At 39.5% G+C, this 16,322-nt stretch overlaps 1 long non-coding RNA gene across 1 annotated transcript in view; it reads right to left on the bottom strand.

Moving 5' to 3' along the window:
* Positions 1-4,397: 4,397 nt before the first annotated feature.
* Positions 4,398-16,322, bottom strand: part of LOC123513468 — a 15,388-nt gene continuing 3,463 nt past the window's right edge. Inside the window, exon 2 of the long non-coding RNA XR_006677376.1 lies at positions 4,398-4,507. This is a non-coding gene — a long non-coding RNA (uncharacterized LOC123513468). The remainder of the gene's footprint in view (positions 4,508-16,322) is intronic.

Here is a 16,322-nt window from a genome sequence, read left to right on the forward strand (position 1 = left end):
TTTATTGAGTCCACATGGTACTGGAACCTAAAATTGAGCTATATATAATACTGAAACTTCTTTATTCAGTCACTACATAGAATCATAACCTCTGGGCTAACTGACCTCAAGGGGATCAGAACCTTCTTATCTTACCTCAGTCATTATAGCGAATCAGAACCTTTTTAACTGACTCCTGTACAGAATTAGAACATTTTCTGACTCATATATAGAATCAGAACATTTTTACCAAGTCATATACAGAATTAGAACCATTTTACTAACTCCTGTATGGGATTAGAACCTCTTTATTGTCTCTGTATGGGATCAGAACCTTTTCACTGACTTCTATATAGGATCAGAACCTCTTACTGGGTCACCACATGGAATTGAAACCTCTCAACTGACGGGACTTGCCAAACAGATCAAGGAACGCTTCTTTTTACCAGACAAACGGATAACGAGTACATGCGTTTGTGTGTTTTACCTCAACGCTCGCCTTGTGCAGTGCGAGAGTTTTTATTTAAGGACATGAGGCTAAAATATAATAAGGACAAGAATTTAGTGCAGGGAAGATTTGTTTCTCTTATAGTTCTTGATTCAGAGTGTTTATATTCCAGGGACAATAACACAAGCACAGGAAAATAAGGGGCGGGATTAGTATTGAAGATTTTACTCAAGATTACTGCAAGAAGGAATTGTTTCCCTTATACACTTCAGCTCTCAAAATTTTTATATTTCGGGTATAATGACAAAGACGCAGAAGAAAAAAAGTATACAAAGACGTAGGAGGGAAAAATGTAGGGTTAGTTTTCATGATTTTACTCAAGATTACTGCAAGAAGGAATCATTTCTCTTATAGCCTTCAACTCTCAAAACGTTTATATTTCAGGTATAATGACAAAGATGCTGGAGAAAGAAAAATATATAAAGATGCAGGAGGAAAAAAATATAGGGTTAGTTTTCATGATTTTACTTGATATTACAACAAAAAATAATTGTTTTTCTTATAGCCTTCAACTCAAAATGTTTATCGAAAGGCTCAAGAGAAAACGAGTCAAATTTTCAATGGCATCTTTAAGATTTTACCGGTAGTTTAAAGAGAGTTCTGCGTTGATCGCCCCAACCTTTTAAGAGCCTCTAGTGGAAGTTACCAGGTTTACTAAGGGTGTTGTGTTTTTTATCGGTAGTTTAACACAGCCAGGAGGACAACACCCCCACAATCTGCCGGGGCATTGCTGGGGCCTTGAGAAGCTGTCCTAATGAGGCAGTGAGGTGTTAATGCAGTGGGCGGGTGTCGGTGTGTGTGTCATTGTCATTGTCATCATCATTGTCATCATTGTTGTTTTGGGAGAGGGAAATGGTAACTCTAGATAGAATTTGTTCATTATTATTGTCTTTTTTGTGTTTTTGTTCTTGCTGAGTGATAATATGATGGAATTTCTTTTCAAAACACTGACTTTATTATCATTTTTGTTATTTACTATTACTGCTATTATTATTATTATTATTATTATTATTATTATTATTATTATTATTATTATTATTATTATTACCACCACCACCACAACCACCACCACCACCATTATTATTGTCATTACTACTATCACCATCATTATATTTGCTTTTTACATGCACAGAGAACCAAAAACATTAACCTTCTCCTCCTCCTCCTCCTCCTCCTCCCTCCTCCCTCCTCCTCCTCCTCCTCCTCCTCTTCCTCCTCCTGCCAGTGCCAAGCCCCAGAGTCCAGCAGTAGGCATTAGCATCTCTTTGGGCAGCAAGTTTGGGCCTGTGTGTGCCTCAGCTGTAGTGGTATATTTCTGTGATGGTTAGGTTAGGCTAAAGGCACTGCAGAGAGAGAGAGAGAGAGAGAGAGAGAGAGAGAGAGAGAGAAGAGAGAGAAATTGTTTACTGAGATTCAGCTTTTAGAGAGAGACTGAGAGAGAGAGAGAGAGAGAGAGAGAGAGAGTTACCTTATCTATCTATCTACACACACACACACACACACACACACACACACACACACACACACACACACACACACACACACACACACACACACACACACACACACAGAGGGAAAGGTGTTCAGGTGTTTTGGATTTCTATTTCTTGTCATCTCTCATTTCACAAACGTAATGGAAAAAAAAAGAAAAACAAAACAAAAAAGTGACAGGTGTTGAATAGATTTGGTGTTATTTTCTTGTAATATTAACCCTTCCATCCCTTTCCATCCCATCCCTTTCCCATTTCCTTCGTTATGTAGTCCCTTTGCTGTGTGTGTGTGTGTGTGTGTGTGTGTGTGTGTGAGAGAGAAAGTAAGTCTTGTTGCCATATACATCTTAAATTCACTTATTTTTATCATTATCTTTATTATTATTCCTTGGCTTGTGGACATCAGAGGAATGAAACACAACTTAGCAAACAGGATATGTATAGAGTATGTATATGTATCTGTATGACTCAGCCCACCACACTAGTGATAGACTCAACTAGGCTGGATACTCACTCATACATTGATACATAAAGTTAGGAGTGTGTGAATGAGTGAGTGTGTGCGTGTGTGTGTCTTTTTGTCACTATAACCACCACCACCACCACCACCACTACTACCACCACACTCACCACTACCTTAGAAAAATTAAAATCTAAAAAAAAACAAAAAAACATTGAATATACAGTGGTTTTTATCAGGTATCTCCTCCCTTCCTCCTCTTCCTCTTCCTCTTCCTCTTCCTCTTCCTCTTCCTCCATCAGAGCTTCTTAAACCTCAGGCAGATGTTTTTGTTTAATTTCATTGTTACTCTTTCAAACACCAGGGTAAAGACTGCATGTGTGTGCGTGCGTGTGTTTGTGTGTGTGTGGTGTTTGTTTTAAGCCACCACCGCCACCACCACCACCACTGCTACTAAGGAAAATAAAATGAGACTCTACGTTGATTGTGAAAAGTGGAAAACAAATGTAGTCATAAATAAGAGACGGGTGAAGCAATGCAGGAAAAGCAAGGAATTTTGTAGTGTGATCAGAAATGGAGGGGAGAAAAATAAACTGGAATTTTGTGATATAATTGAGTTAGTGAAAAGAAATAGAAAAAATGTAAAGAAAAGATTGAAAACGCGCTGTCGGGAAATGGAAAAAAAAAAGATGCGCTGTTTTTTAGAAATTAAGAAAAGAACAACAGAAGCAAAGTGAAAACTGGTAAAAAAAAAAAAAAACAAACAAACAAACAAACCCACCCTTTATACCACAAGACAAACCAAAACAAACCTTAAAAAAATGAAAACAAAAAATAGCAAACACTTTTCTCATTACTATTCAGGCTACACTAGTTTATACATATTACTACTCGCTGCCGCCGCCGCCGCCGCCGCCGCCACCACCTACATAAACTAGTAGATACTTTAGCCTTGTGATTGTATTAGGGGGTGAGTTACCAGTGCATAGTGAAAGCTTTACCCATGATTACCGGAAAAAGGAAAAAAATGCAAAGAATGTTTATGGAAAGGAAAAGAAGTAGGAAGAAAGGAAATAGAGAAAAATAGAAAGGAAATGGACAATGATGAAAGGAAATAAAGATGAATTATTTATTGCAAGGGGGAAAAAAAAGCAATGAGTGATTAATGAAGGAAAGAGATGTGACTTTTGACGTTTTGTGAAGGAAAGATGAACGAGAAATGGTAACACGTTGTCTGTTTGGGAAATTATTGCTTATTTAGTTATTTTTTTATAATGGAATGGAAAAAAATGTGGTTGTTTTTATTGGGGCTCTTATTTTCGTTATTTATTGTTTTTATATACACCTCCTCCTCCTCTTCCTCTTCCTCTTCCTCTTCCTCTTCCTCCTTTGTCTCCTCCCATCGAAAGAAATTAGATTAGAATTATATGCATACTTAATTACCGTGTGTGTGTGTGTGTGTGTGTGTGTGTGTGTGTGTGTGTGTGTGTGTGTGTGTGTGTGAGAGTTACCTGGTCCATATGTTTGTTTTGTTCACCACACACCACACCCTTCCCTAACCCTCATCACACACACACACACACACACACACACACACACACACACACACACACACACACACACACACACACACACACACACACACACCCTTGCTCAAGTTTCCAATCATTTTTTTTTTCATATTTCAGAGGTAATAACTGTATTGATTATTATTATTATTATTATTATTATTATTATTATTATTATTATTATTATTATTATTATTATTATAAAAGCAAGGAAGAAGAAAGAGAGGGGGAGGAATAAGAAAATATGTATTTGTATGTATGTATGTATGAATGAATGAATGAATGTATGCATGCACGTATGCACACTACTGAAGAAACTAGGACAACTTTCTCAGCTTACATTTTTTTATATTAAATTAAAAAAATATTAGAAATATATGTATGTATGTATGTTACAGCTTGTCTCAAATACCTTCCTACCTTCCACACACACACACAGAGAGAGAGAGAGAGAGAGAGAGAGAGAGAGAGAGAGAGAGAGAGAGAGAGAGAGAGAGAGAGACTTTACCTTATTCTGTGTTGTAGAGAGAGAGAAAACTTTATTAATGGATTTTCATTTTTTTATTATTATTTATTTTTCCAGTTAACCTTTAGAGCTGAGGCTTGTGAGAGAGAGAGAGAGAGAGAGAGAGAGAGAGAGAGAGAGAGAGAGAGAGAGAGAGTGGAGGTGATTAGCCACATTTGCAGTAGCTCACTCAGTGCAACCACCACCGCCACCACTACCACCACCACCACCACCACCACCATTACCACCACCACAATATTACGATGATGATGATGATGATGTTGATGATGATGAAGGAGAATGAATAATGGGCCAAAAAAAGGCATCAAATTTGTTTTTTTGCGCCCATCTTTACATAACACCTTAGTCGATAATATTTGTAATTACCCTAATGTATAAATTGTACTCTAATGCTTAAAGTGTGCTTTTAAATTAATGTAGGTGCAACTGTTCTTTCTTGTTCTCTTCTATGTTTTTCTTTTTTTTCTCTTCGTTTTTTTTTTTTCCGATTTAATTTTTTTCAACTTTCTACTTTTTTCATTTTTTTTTTTTAAATGGATGTACTTTTAAAAATGACATGTAGTATATGTAATAAGTTTATAGTATAATTGTTTTAATAAAGAGCAGTTGTATTACTGTCATGTGGCTTTTGATTGTAACCCACTTCCCTTACTAGTGATGGTGTGTGTGTGTGTGTGTGTGTTGGGGGTCCACTTACAGTACTGTGGTGAAGGCTGGAATCAAAAGCTTTTCATCTCACCAACTCCTCGAACTGGTTGACTCGTCTTTCTGTTATCGCCGCAGTGTTGCATTTTCTGCTATTTTCTCGTTAATTGCTTTTCTGAACTTGCCAACTACGTGCCTCCCGTCCTCCCGCCACCTCGCTGTACAAGACTCGGTACTATGGTATTTGATCTACAGTCAATGCGATTTGCCAGAGTTGAATTCTACTTTGGCATGTGTTCTACATGTTTTATCAATTCATAGCCTAATTAGAGTATTTTATGTAATATACATACATATATCAAATATTGAGTTAATAAAGGTAATAATGATAATGATAACAAACATCAATGGTTACGATACAAAGAGGCAGTGAAACGTACCTCGAGACAGAGGCAATACTTGAATTACGAATACTATTACAACTACATTACAGCGCCAATGAAAAGGTTCTGTGCGTCTTGCAGATGAAATGTGGAAATTTAAGAAACTAACAGTTTTACATTGATATGTAAAAGTCTGTAGCTACTTCATCTCACGAAATTACACAATAGTTATGTATTAAAAAGATTATCGAGCTTTGCTGGATGTTTTATCACCGAGGACTAGTCTTGTGCTACTGGATATATTATTATTGTTATAGTCGCCGTCTCCCTGACACCACTGTTACGCCACCCCCAACCTCCTGACTCAGCTTCCACAGCCGCGACAGGTACTCACTCAACCTCAGCGGCAGGACAGCACTGGACAGGGCAGCAACAGATCCAGGGATAATGCTGGCGAAGGTCCGTGACTAGCGAGGGGTAGCGAGGTACAAATACTCAAGAAGGACTTAATCAGACAGGCAGGAAGCATGAAACACTTAGCACAACTCCTTTAGTTTATTGGGGTGTAATACAGTACATTACCGAGCACAAGGTGTCACACACACAACGAAAGCAGAGGCAGAGAAGACACACTGCGATGACATGGGGGCGAAGGGCGGAGATCGTATACAAGGAAGACGACGAGTCACCACATAGCTGGCCGGGGAGACGGAGAAGGGACCAACTGTCCCTTCACAGGAAGAACTTGCGGGAGAAGAGCGCCGGAGGACCAGACTGTCCTCACGGAAGAACGGGGAAGCCGAGAGCAGAGAGAGCAGAGTAGTAGTAGTAGTAGTAGTAGTATAGGGGAGGATTGATAGTTTGGGGGAAATAAGAGTATATAGGTTGGAGCATAGAAGGGTAGGGGGTAAAAAGGATTGGTGAAAGGAAATATAGTCAGAATAATAGATGACGGGCTTGCTGTTTTACTTTTTGTTTTTCGATATTATGTATTAGGTCACTCGCTCTTTACTATTTCATGGCTTATGAAGCGGCTTCTCGAATAAAAGGGGAAGAAGTAATGCGGAGTTTCTATATGAATGAATATATTGGTTGTGGTTCTGGGTTATTAAGTATTTTTACTGTCTTTCTGAACCAGGAGTGGCTTTCATTGTTATTTAGGTTTTCTGCTGTGTCTTGCAGTGTTGTTTCTAATTTGTCTTGTTTTTTTTATGCTTGTTTGTATAGTATTGTGTTCATTGGTGTGATATTGGTAATTTCATGCAGTTCTTGGGAAGTGTAGGTGTAGGGATATGTCACTGAGTGCGAATCTCAAAGCTTCGTTTTACGTTGTTTGTAGTCTTGATAATGTTTTTCTTAAAGTGGTAGTATTGGGTATGCAGGATAGATTAGGATGGAAAGTAAACATGTTTTAACTAACTGAAGTTTGAGTTTTGTGTCAATTTTTTAGAATCTTTTGATTGTTTGTAGTGCTAATTCAACTTTTTTTCTTATTATGAATTATTTGCTTGTTGTATCCTCTGTTGTTAACATGAAAGCCGAGTATGTTTGCTGTGTGGGCGTGCGGAAGTATGTTATTGTTGATTGATACAGGTATAGTAGTTAATGTAGAGATATGAGTAAAATGGCGAATTTGTTCATATTTGTTTGTATCTTCCAGATGTTTTCAAAGATGCTAATTTTCTTTATTTGTTTCTATCTTTTTAGTTAGATATTTCTTGTTTTTTTTTTTTTTTTCCTGGTTGACACATGATTTGTGTAATGTCATCTGCTTATGCGATATCTGTACAGTGCGGGCCGGGTTCTGGAATGTCGGCAGTATATATGTTGAAAAGTGTTGGGGATAAGTTGCATCCCTGTGGTACGCCGCTTGATAGTGGAAATGGAAGTCCTTCGAGTGTAGAGATCATTTTTTTTTTTTCTGATCTGTTGTCTAGGAATGAGCTTAATAGTTTGATGTATATAGGGAGACTATTTATCAAATGCTTTTGAAATATCTCTTGTAACAATTGTGCAGATTTTATTTTGTGTGAGAGAGTTTGCTACTGTTTCTGTTAATGTTGCTATAGCTGTGTTAGTGGATCTGTGTTGTCGGAAGCCGTGTTGTGAGGGAGGTAAAAGGTTATGGCATTCTAAATGTGATTTAAGTCTGTTATTGATTATTTTTTCAAATAATTTTCCTGGGACTTCTAATAATGAGATTGGTCTGTAGTTTGAAGGATCTGTTGGTGAATTGTTAGATTTAGGTATTAGTTTTATTTTGGAGTGTTTGTATAAATCAGGAAAGTAACCCATTGATAAGGAGATGTTAAATAGTTCTGATAACCTTTTTATTGTTACTGCTGGTAGGTGTAAGTGAATAGTTTTATTTATTTTTGAGTGTCCCAGTGTGTTGGTTTTTAGAGTTTTTATTGTGTTTTGCAGTGTTTCTCGGGAGATTTCTGTGACTAGTGGATCAGCATGATTTAAGCGTGTTAGGTCTCCATTAGGATAAGATGAAAATTGTTCCTGATGAGTATTTATGTAGGTATTGATTGTTATGTCTGTGTTTTGGTTAAACTTTAAATTTTCTTCTGGAGATATTCTGAATGTTTGACTCCATAATGTCTGAAAAATGTTTCTTTTTCTGTCTCATCGTAAACTTTGTTGTTGTTATGTATTATGTATGGTGCATATGGAGAGTGATTTCCTTTGTATCTTTTATATGATTCCAGAATGACTTGGGCTCCTTAATTAGATATGTCAGTCTTTTTATTTAGTTTTCCCAGTTTTTGTTGTGTTGGTTGTAACATTCTTTCTTTATTGCTCTTTGTATTATTTTCAGAGTTCTGTATTTGTGAGCAGTCCACCCGTATTGGTTTTTATTGATTTTTTTCTCCCTGAATTGTAGTTTTTTTTTATTGTATATTTATTATTGATTTTTGTTGTTGTTTTTTTTTTTTGTGTGTTGTACTTGGTATATGGTTGTGCATCGCTTTAGTGATAACGTTAGTCCAGGTTATTTGGTTATTTGGTTTGTTTCTTGTGTAGACATGTTTGGGTTTGTGTTAAGGAATTAGTGTTTTCCCAGATCTCTTGTTTAAATTTGTCCCAGTCACCAAGTTTAAAATTAGGTTTTGGTTTAATATGTGATTTTATGGCTTGGGCGGTGATAGTTTTAGTAATGGGAAGATGATCAGAGGTTGTGATGGGGCCTTGTTTTATTTCTAGGTTATGGAATGCTTCGTTGTTCCTGAGAATGAAATCTGGTGTGCTGGAGCTTGTTTGGCTTATGAAAGTCGGAAAGTGTGGGCCAAGGGGATTGAGTTTATTATAATCTATAAGTTTTTAATAGCTTTTCCTACATTGTTTGAGTTGTTATAGTTTAAAATGGGATGGTGTGCATTTAGATCGCCCATTAAGTAAGAAGGTGTGTTTTGTGATGCTATTCTGTGGAAGTCAGGAAAAGGAAGGAAAGGTCTCCGAGGTGGAAGGTATGTGGTATATGTTGATTGTTACAGTGTTGGTGGTTATTGTTGCTTGTACAATGTCAGTGTCAAAACTGTCAGTTATTTTGTGTTTTAGTGAGGTTTTTATTAATAGTGTTGATCCATCTTGTAGTTCGTTGGACGTATTTAATGTGTAAGTTGTATAACCTGAGATTTTGTATAGTTTCGTTGTTTTTTTTAGCCCAGTGCTGTTGAGTAGAATTATATGTGGATTGTGTTGAAGGTATGTGTCGGTAAGTGTGACTCTGTTTGTCTTCCATGTGTGTACGTTGTGTTGTATGATGTTAATAGTGTCTATGTTGAAGTGTTTGTTGGAGTGGATGTGTCTATGAGTGTGTTAGTGTGTGTGAGTGTTGAGTGATGTGCTTAGTTAGAAGGGGTTTTGTCTTCTATGTTGTTTACGTCCTTTTGCAGGTGGAGTTTTTTCTTAAGGGAGTTGGAGCTGTTCAAGAGTGAAGCTTTTTAATACTTTTTTTAATCTCATTGGTAATTTCATGGATGATTACCCATTACATAATAGTTTAATTCCTGAAGCCGTTTTATTTTTCCCAGGTACGTATCAAGCGTAGTGAATTTTTTAAACTATTAAATTGATATAATTTTAAAAATATAATTCTTTATGGAAATTTTTTATACAAGGTTCTACTTGGCAGTAAATTAAAGTTTAAAGTTTTGGGAACAAAACCACCAAGGCGATTTTCAATAAAATGCTCCTCTGATTTTATATGAATTTATTAATGAAGTCCATTGCGTATTTTCCTGAATATTGAGTCATCTTCTGTTGCCCAAACTTCGGTGAGATCTGTATCGTTGTTCTTTAGCAAGTGATATATTTCCTCCTCACCGTACGCTGTTGAAGTGAATATGAATTTGTAATTCCCTTCTTTGCCTTCTATGATTTGTTTATGGTAGAGTTCCTTTGGGCCATCCAATGCTCTTATTTGTTATTATTTGTATCCCTATGCCTTTCACACTTATTTTTATTGGTTTTGCATCTTCTTGTTCCCTTTCTTCTTCGACCTCTACTTCTTCTATTTCTTCTTCCTCATCGTTAGAATGATCCTCTTGTTCATTTAGTTTTAGTGGTGCTGGTGCTGACGCTGCCAGGCTTAGGATTTCTTTTGACGGCGGGTTTTTTGGCATGATTATTTGAAGTATGTTGTTTAGTTTGACTACTCTATTCAGTTCGTCATTGTAAGTTCCAGGATTTGCAAGGTTGATAATGTGGGAGTGAATGCTGCACGTAAGAATGGTTGATGCTGTATCTTTCTTAAGCATGTCAGATGCAGAAGTGTATTATTATTGTTGTTAGTTTTCACAGCTTGACTGTAGTTAGCAATATTTTTCTTTTGTTTCCTTTTGGTCTCTTTTCTTTGGGGGCATTTATTGGCCAAAGTTCTGTGAGGTCCTGAACAGTTAAGGCATTTTTTTTTATGTGTCTTGCAGTTTTTCCAGGTGTGTTCTTTACTACCGCATTTAGAACACACTGTATAGTCTTTCGGGAGGGGGCAATTGTTAGTTGTGTGGTCCTCCAAGGCGTAGCAACGCATGCATGTAATGATTGGTATAAATTCATCTATCTTGATGTTATACGAAGGGGTGCTCATGTGAAAAGCTCCTTTGTTCGTGGATATCTTTGCTGTTCCTGTTTCTTTTAGAGTCACCCAGCCAGTCTTCCCCATTACGGAGCGAGCTCAGAGCTCATAGACCGATCTTCGGGTAGAACTGAGACCACAACACACACACCGGGACAGCGAGGCCACAACCCCTCGAGTTACATCCAGTACCTATTTACTGCTAGGTGAACACACTTAACAGACCACAACACACTCCACACACCGGGACAGCGAGGCCACAACCCCTCGAGTTACATCCCGTACCTATTTACTGCTAGGTGAACAGGGGCCACACATTAAGAGGCTTGCCCATTTGCCTCGCCGCTTACCGGGACTCGAATCCGGCCCTCTCGATTGTGAGTCGAGCGTGCTAACCACTACACTACACGGTGTGTGTGCGTGTGTGTGTGTGTGTGTGTGTGTGTGTGTGTGTGTGTGTGTGTGTGTGTGTGTGTGTGTGTGTGTGTGTGTGTGTGTGTGTGTGTGTGTGTGTGTGTGTGTGTGTGTGTGTTGGGGGGGGGTGTTCTTTTGGAGTGTTGTGCGAGGGAGAGGGAGGAAGAGTGGTGTGTTTGGTGAGGGAAGGGAAGAAAGAAAGTTAATTGTGAGTGTTCTGTGAGGGAGAGAGGGAGAGGGAGAGTTAGTGTGTGGTGTTCTGTGAGGTGAAGAAGACTTATTTCGTGAAGGAAGAAAAGAAAGAGAGTGAATTGTGAGTGTTCTGTGAGGGAAAGGGAGGAAGAGTGGTGTGTTTTACGGTTGTAGTGACAGATTGTTAAGATTTGTGCATTATTAACAGGAGAGCTCTACCTAGTCATCTCTGTGGCCTTGGAAAATAGTGGTGGTGAGAGAGCATAATGTTTCTGAATACAGGCTAGTTACCTGCTTCATGAGAAGGAAAACATGAGGAAATAATCAGATAAGGGAAGCTACAGTAAGCCGTCACACCTACACGTGGCAGTCCCTCTGTAAAGCACACCCAGCCATCTCCACCAGCCATCCTCATCCATAAAGCTGTGTAATCTGTGAACACTGCCGTTGACTCACCACTAACAACCCAATTACTGACTCCACTCCATTCATCCTCCACTCTTTGTGTGAGGACTTGAACCACAGCCCACAAAAACACCTGCACAAAACACGAAAGGGGAAAACAAAAATGCTGGTCAGGCCACATCTGGACTATGCAGTACAATTCTGGTCCCCACATGATAGGAGGGATATAGGTCTGTTGGAGTCAGTGCAAAGGACGATATGTAAAAGATACAGGGGGTGAGGGATATTCCCTATGAAGCGAGACTGAACAAACCCAATCTGCATTCCTTAGAGAGACGTAGGTTAAGAGGAGACCTGATAGAAGTATTTAAGTGGTATAAGGGTTTTAACAAAGCAGAGTGGTTGATGAGTGGAACGGACTCAGTGGTCATGTAGTCAGGGCTGAGTCAATAGGGAGCTTTGATCACACAAGGACTGCCGCGTGTAGACCTGGTGGTCTCTTGCAGCTTACCTCTTTTCTTATATATATATATATATATATATATATATATATATATATATATATATATATATATATATATATATATATATATATATATATATATATATATATATATATATATATATATATATATATATATATATATATATATATATATATATATATATATATATATATATATATATATATATATATATATATATATATATATATATATATATATATATATATATATATATATATATATATATATATATATATATATATATATATATATATATATATATATATATATATATATATATATATCGTTTAGTTACTAACTGAAAGATTGAGGTGACACATTGACAGAGAAATAAGAATAATAAGAATAACATAAAATGAAATGAAGGAAGCTGATGATAAGGGAATGACTGAGGAAGTAGGAAGGAAGGATATTTACGTCTACTGCCACACACCTCCCGTCACACACCTACTTCTACCACTACACACCTACCTCTACACATCTGCTCCACTACCACACACCTGCTCCTAGCACCACACATCTACAAATACACACCTACCTCTACACATCTGCCCTGCCCTAGTGCAGACCTTTCCCGCTGAACGAACACCGACACCAGCGTAACACTATTACATAACTCAATATTACTCTCAGCTGTGTTTGTCACTCTTATTTTGTGACGCAGAAACCAAGACAAGGACTAGAGCGTGTTGGGTGACAGCCAGCGCGCGCGCGCACACACACACACACACACACACACACACACACACACACACACTCCACTACCACACACCTGCTCCTAGCACCACACATCTACAAATACACACCTACCTCTACACATGTGCTCCACTACCACATGACTACTTGTAGCACACACACACACACACACACACAAAAAAAAAAAAAAAAAAAAAAAAAAAAAGACAAGGGAGTTTGGTTCATTTAGCCCCGAGGTATTACTTAGGTATACCCGCACCACACTGACGGACAAACGCACCAGGTATTAGCGGGGCTGGAGCGCGCGTGGTGTTGAGTGCCGCTTGAAAACCTTTTGAGTGCCGCTCGGATCACCGGTGCTCCTTTACAGGCACCTCATGAGGGCTGAACAAGGGTATAAATGAGGTACATTTGTCTCATGAATTAACCCCGTCAGTACCAGGATGTGTTTTTATATTCATTCTGTTTAGTAATTGGCGACTTTATACAGCTTCAGAAGCTTATGTGGGGATATAAATAGTGAAGACTCTGGTCATTGATCTTTTCACCTTCATAGACCCTTCCTAATGTAAATAAAATCGTCTAATCACACCAAAAAGTCATGGCAAAAATGCGTTCCAGTAATGAAAGGGTTAAGGCAGAAAAGAGTAGAATTGACGCCGGAAATGAGTGGATCAAGGCAGGAAAATGATAGATTTGTATCGTCTGGAAAGGCTAGAAAAAGAGTAACAGTATTTCATCACTACAAATGCCACTTTTCTTCTTATTTCCTTCCCTCTTCTTCTGAGAGTGGCACTTCACGCTCCCGCCGCCCGCCTTCCCTTCACTCCCTGCTGGGAACCGTGCAAGCTGCTCCTGCCAACATTTTCTTCTCTCTCTCTCTCTCTCTCTCTCTCTCTCTCTCTCTCTCTCTCTCTCTCTCTCTCTCTCTATCTTTGACATAATATTAGTACATGAGAAATGCAATGCAATACAAAATAGTAAAATAGTTATATAAACTAAATAGTAAAAATTGCACACAATAATACAAGATGCCATTTGTTACATAGACTTTCTGGGATATACGAGTACACGCCCCTTTCACTTTTCACTAATTATCTTTTTCCTTGAAAGATTCACATTTACTTAGTTAAATTTTTTCCTTGCCGAAAGTCACACATTCACTTTTGAAGGCCAACATTTTCATTTCAAAAGATACACTTTCATTTAAAACAATACGCTATTACACTTTTAGCCATTTATTAGCCTCACACTTAAATTTCTGAAGAGTAGGAGCCTTGTGTATATCTGTATCACTCACTAAGTTGTTCCAAAGCCTAGTGTATCTTGGCACAAAAGAACGGAGGAAGGTCTCCGTCCTGGCGAATGGAACAGTGAGGTGATTCTCCGTGCAAGCCTCCCTCGTGCTGTGGGGGTGAGGCGCGGCCCACGGCTGCCGGAGAGCAGAGAGGTGTGGGGCGCCCTCCTTGTGGATCTTGTAGGTGGCACACAGACCTGCCACATCTCTCCTGTGCTGTAGAGGTTGTAGGAGGGGAGCTTGCTCGTCTGGGAGAACCTTAGTAGAGATGAGCCGCCGGGCACGGTCTTGGACCTTGTCAAGGAGGCCAAGGTAGGAAGGGGGACAAGACGACCAAGTCAGAGGAGCATACTCCATGACGGATCGGACTTGGGCGGCGTAGAGATTGGTCACCCCTCGAGCGTCAATGAGATGTGAAACTCGTCTCTCTCTCTCTCTCTCTCTCTCTCTCTCTCTCTCTCTCTCTCTCTCTCTCTCTCTCTCTCTCTCTCTCTCTCTCTCTCTCTCTCTCTCTCTCTCTCTCTCTCTCTCTCTCTCTCTCTCTCTCTCTCTCTCTCTCTCTCTCTCTCTCTCTCTCTCTCTCTCTCTCTCTCTCTCTCTCTCTCTCTCTCTCTCTCTCTCTCTCTCTCTCTCTCTCTCTCTCTCTCTCTCTCTCTCTCTCTCTCTCTCTCTCTCTCTCTCTCTCTCTCTCTCTCTCTCTCTCTCTCTCTCTCTCTCTCTCTCTCTCTCTCTCTCTCTCTCTCTCTCTCTCTCTCTCTCTCTCTCTCTCTCTCTCTCTCTCTCTCTCTCTCTCTCTCTCTCTCTCTCTCTCTCTCTCTCTCTCTCTCTCTCTCTCTCTCTCTCTCTCTCTCTCTCTCTCTCTCTCTCTCTCTCTCTCTCTCTCTCTCTCTCTCTCTCTCTCTCTCTCTCTCTCTCTCTCTCTCTCTCTCTCTCTCTCTCTCTCTCTCTCTCTCTCTCTCTCTCTCTCTCTCTCTCTCTCTCTCTCTCTCTCTCTCTCTCTCTCTCTCTCTCTCTCTCTCTCTCTCTCTCTCTCTCTCTCTCTCTCTCTCTCTCTCTCTCTCTCTCTCTCTCTCTCTCTCTCTCTCTCTCTCTCTCTCTCTCTCTCTCTCTCTCTCTCTCTCTCTCTCTCTCTCTCTCTCTCTCTCTCTCTCTCTCTCTCTCTCTCTCTCTCTCTCTCTCTCTCTCTCTCTCTCTCTCTCTCTCTCTCTCTCTCTCTCTCTCTCTCTCTCTCTCTCTCTCTCTCTCTCTCTCTCTCTCTCTCTCTCTCTCTCTCTCTCTCTCTCTCTCTCTCTCTCTCTCTCTCTCTCTCTCTCTCTCTCTCTCTCTCTCTCTCTCTCTCTCTCTCTCTCTCTCTCTCTCTCTCTCTCTCTCTCTCTCTCTCTCTCTCTCTCTCTCTCTCTCTCTCTCTCTCTCTCTCTCTCTCTCTCTCTCTCTCTCTCTCTCTCTCTCTCTCTCTCTCTCTCTCTCTCTCTCTCTCTCTCTCTCTCTCTCTCTCTCTCTCTCTCTCTCTCTCTCTCTCTCTCTCTCTCTCTCTCTCTCTCTCTCTCTCTCTCTCTCTCTCTCTCTCTCTCTCTCTCTCTCTCTCTCTCTCTCTCTCTCTCTCTCTCTCTCTCTCTCTCTCTCTCTCTCTCTCTCTCTCTCTCTCTCTCTCTCTCTCTCTCTCTCTCTCTCTCTCTCTCTCTCTCTCTCTCTCTCTCTCTCTCTCTCTCTCTCTCTCTCTCTCTCTCTCTCTCTCTCTCTCTCTCTCTCTCTCTCTCTCTCTCTTATAGTTTTCATTTGTTCATTTCGTGTTTAATCTTTGTTAATGTTTTTCTCTACTGTTACTAAGGATACCAGGTAAGGCGATAAAGTTAATAGGAGAGGAAATTAAAGATCTTTACCGCTTCTAAAAGAATATATAATAATGCAAGTAGGAAAGACATCAGAACCGGTTGACTTCTTCTTTCATGTCAGAGAAACTTTGACCACGATCACCAAGAAGGCCGGAAAAGGTACTACACCCTGTACAGTAGTGTAGATCTGGAGGTGTGTACCTGCTCTTATTCAACAGTTACTACCGCAAACAGAAGGAAAGACAGACAGACACGCAGACAGAGACGGATAGACAGACAGGCAGGCAGACAGACAGACAGACAGACAGACAGACAGA

This window comes from Portunus trituberculatus, chromosome 5 (genome assembly GCF_017591435.1).
Source record: "Portunus trituberculatus isolate SZX2019 chromosome 5, ASM1759143v1, whole genome shotgun sequence".
In the NCBI taxonomy this organism is placed as follows: Eukaryota; Metazoa; Arthropoda; class Malacostraca; order Decapoda; family Portunidae; genus Portunus; species Portunus trituberculatus.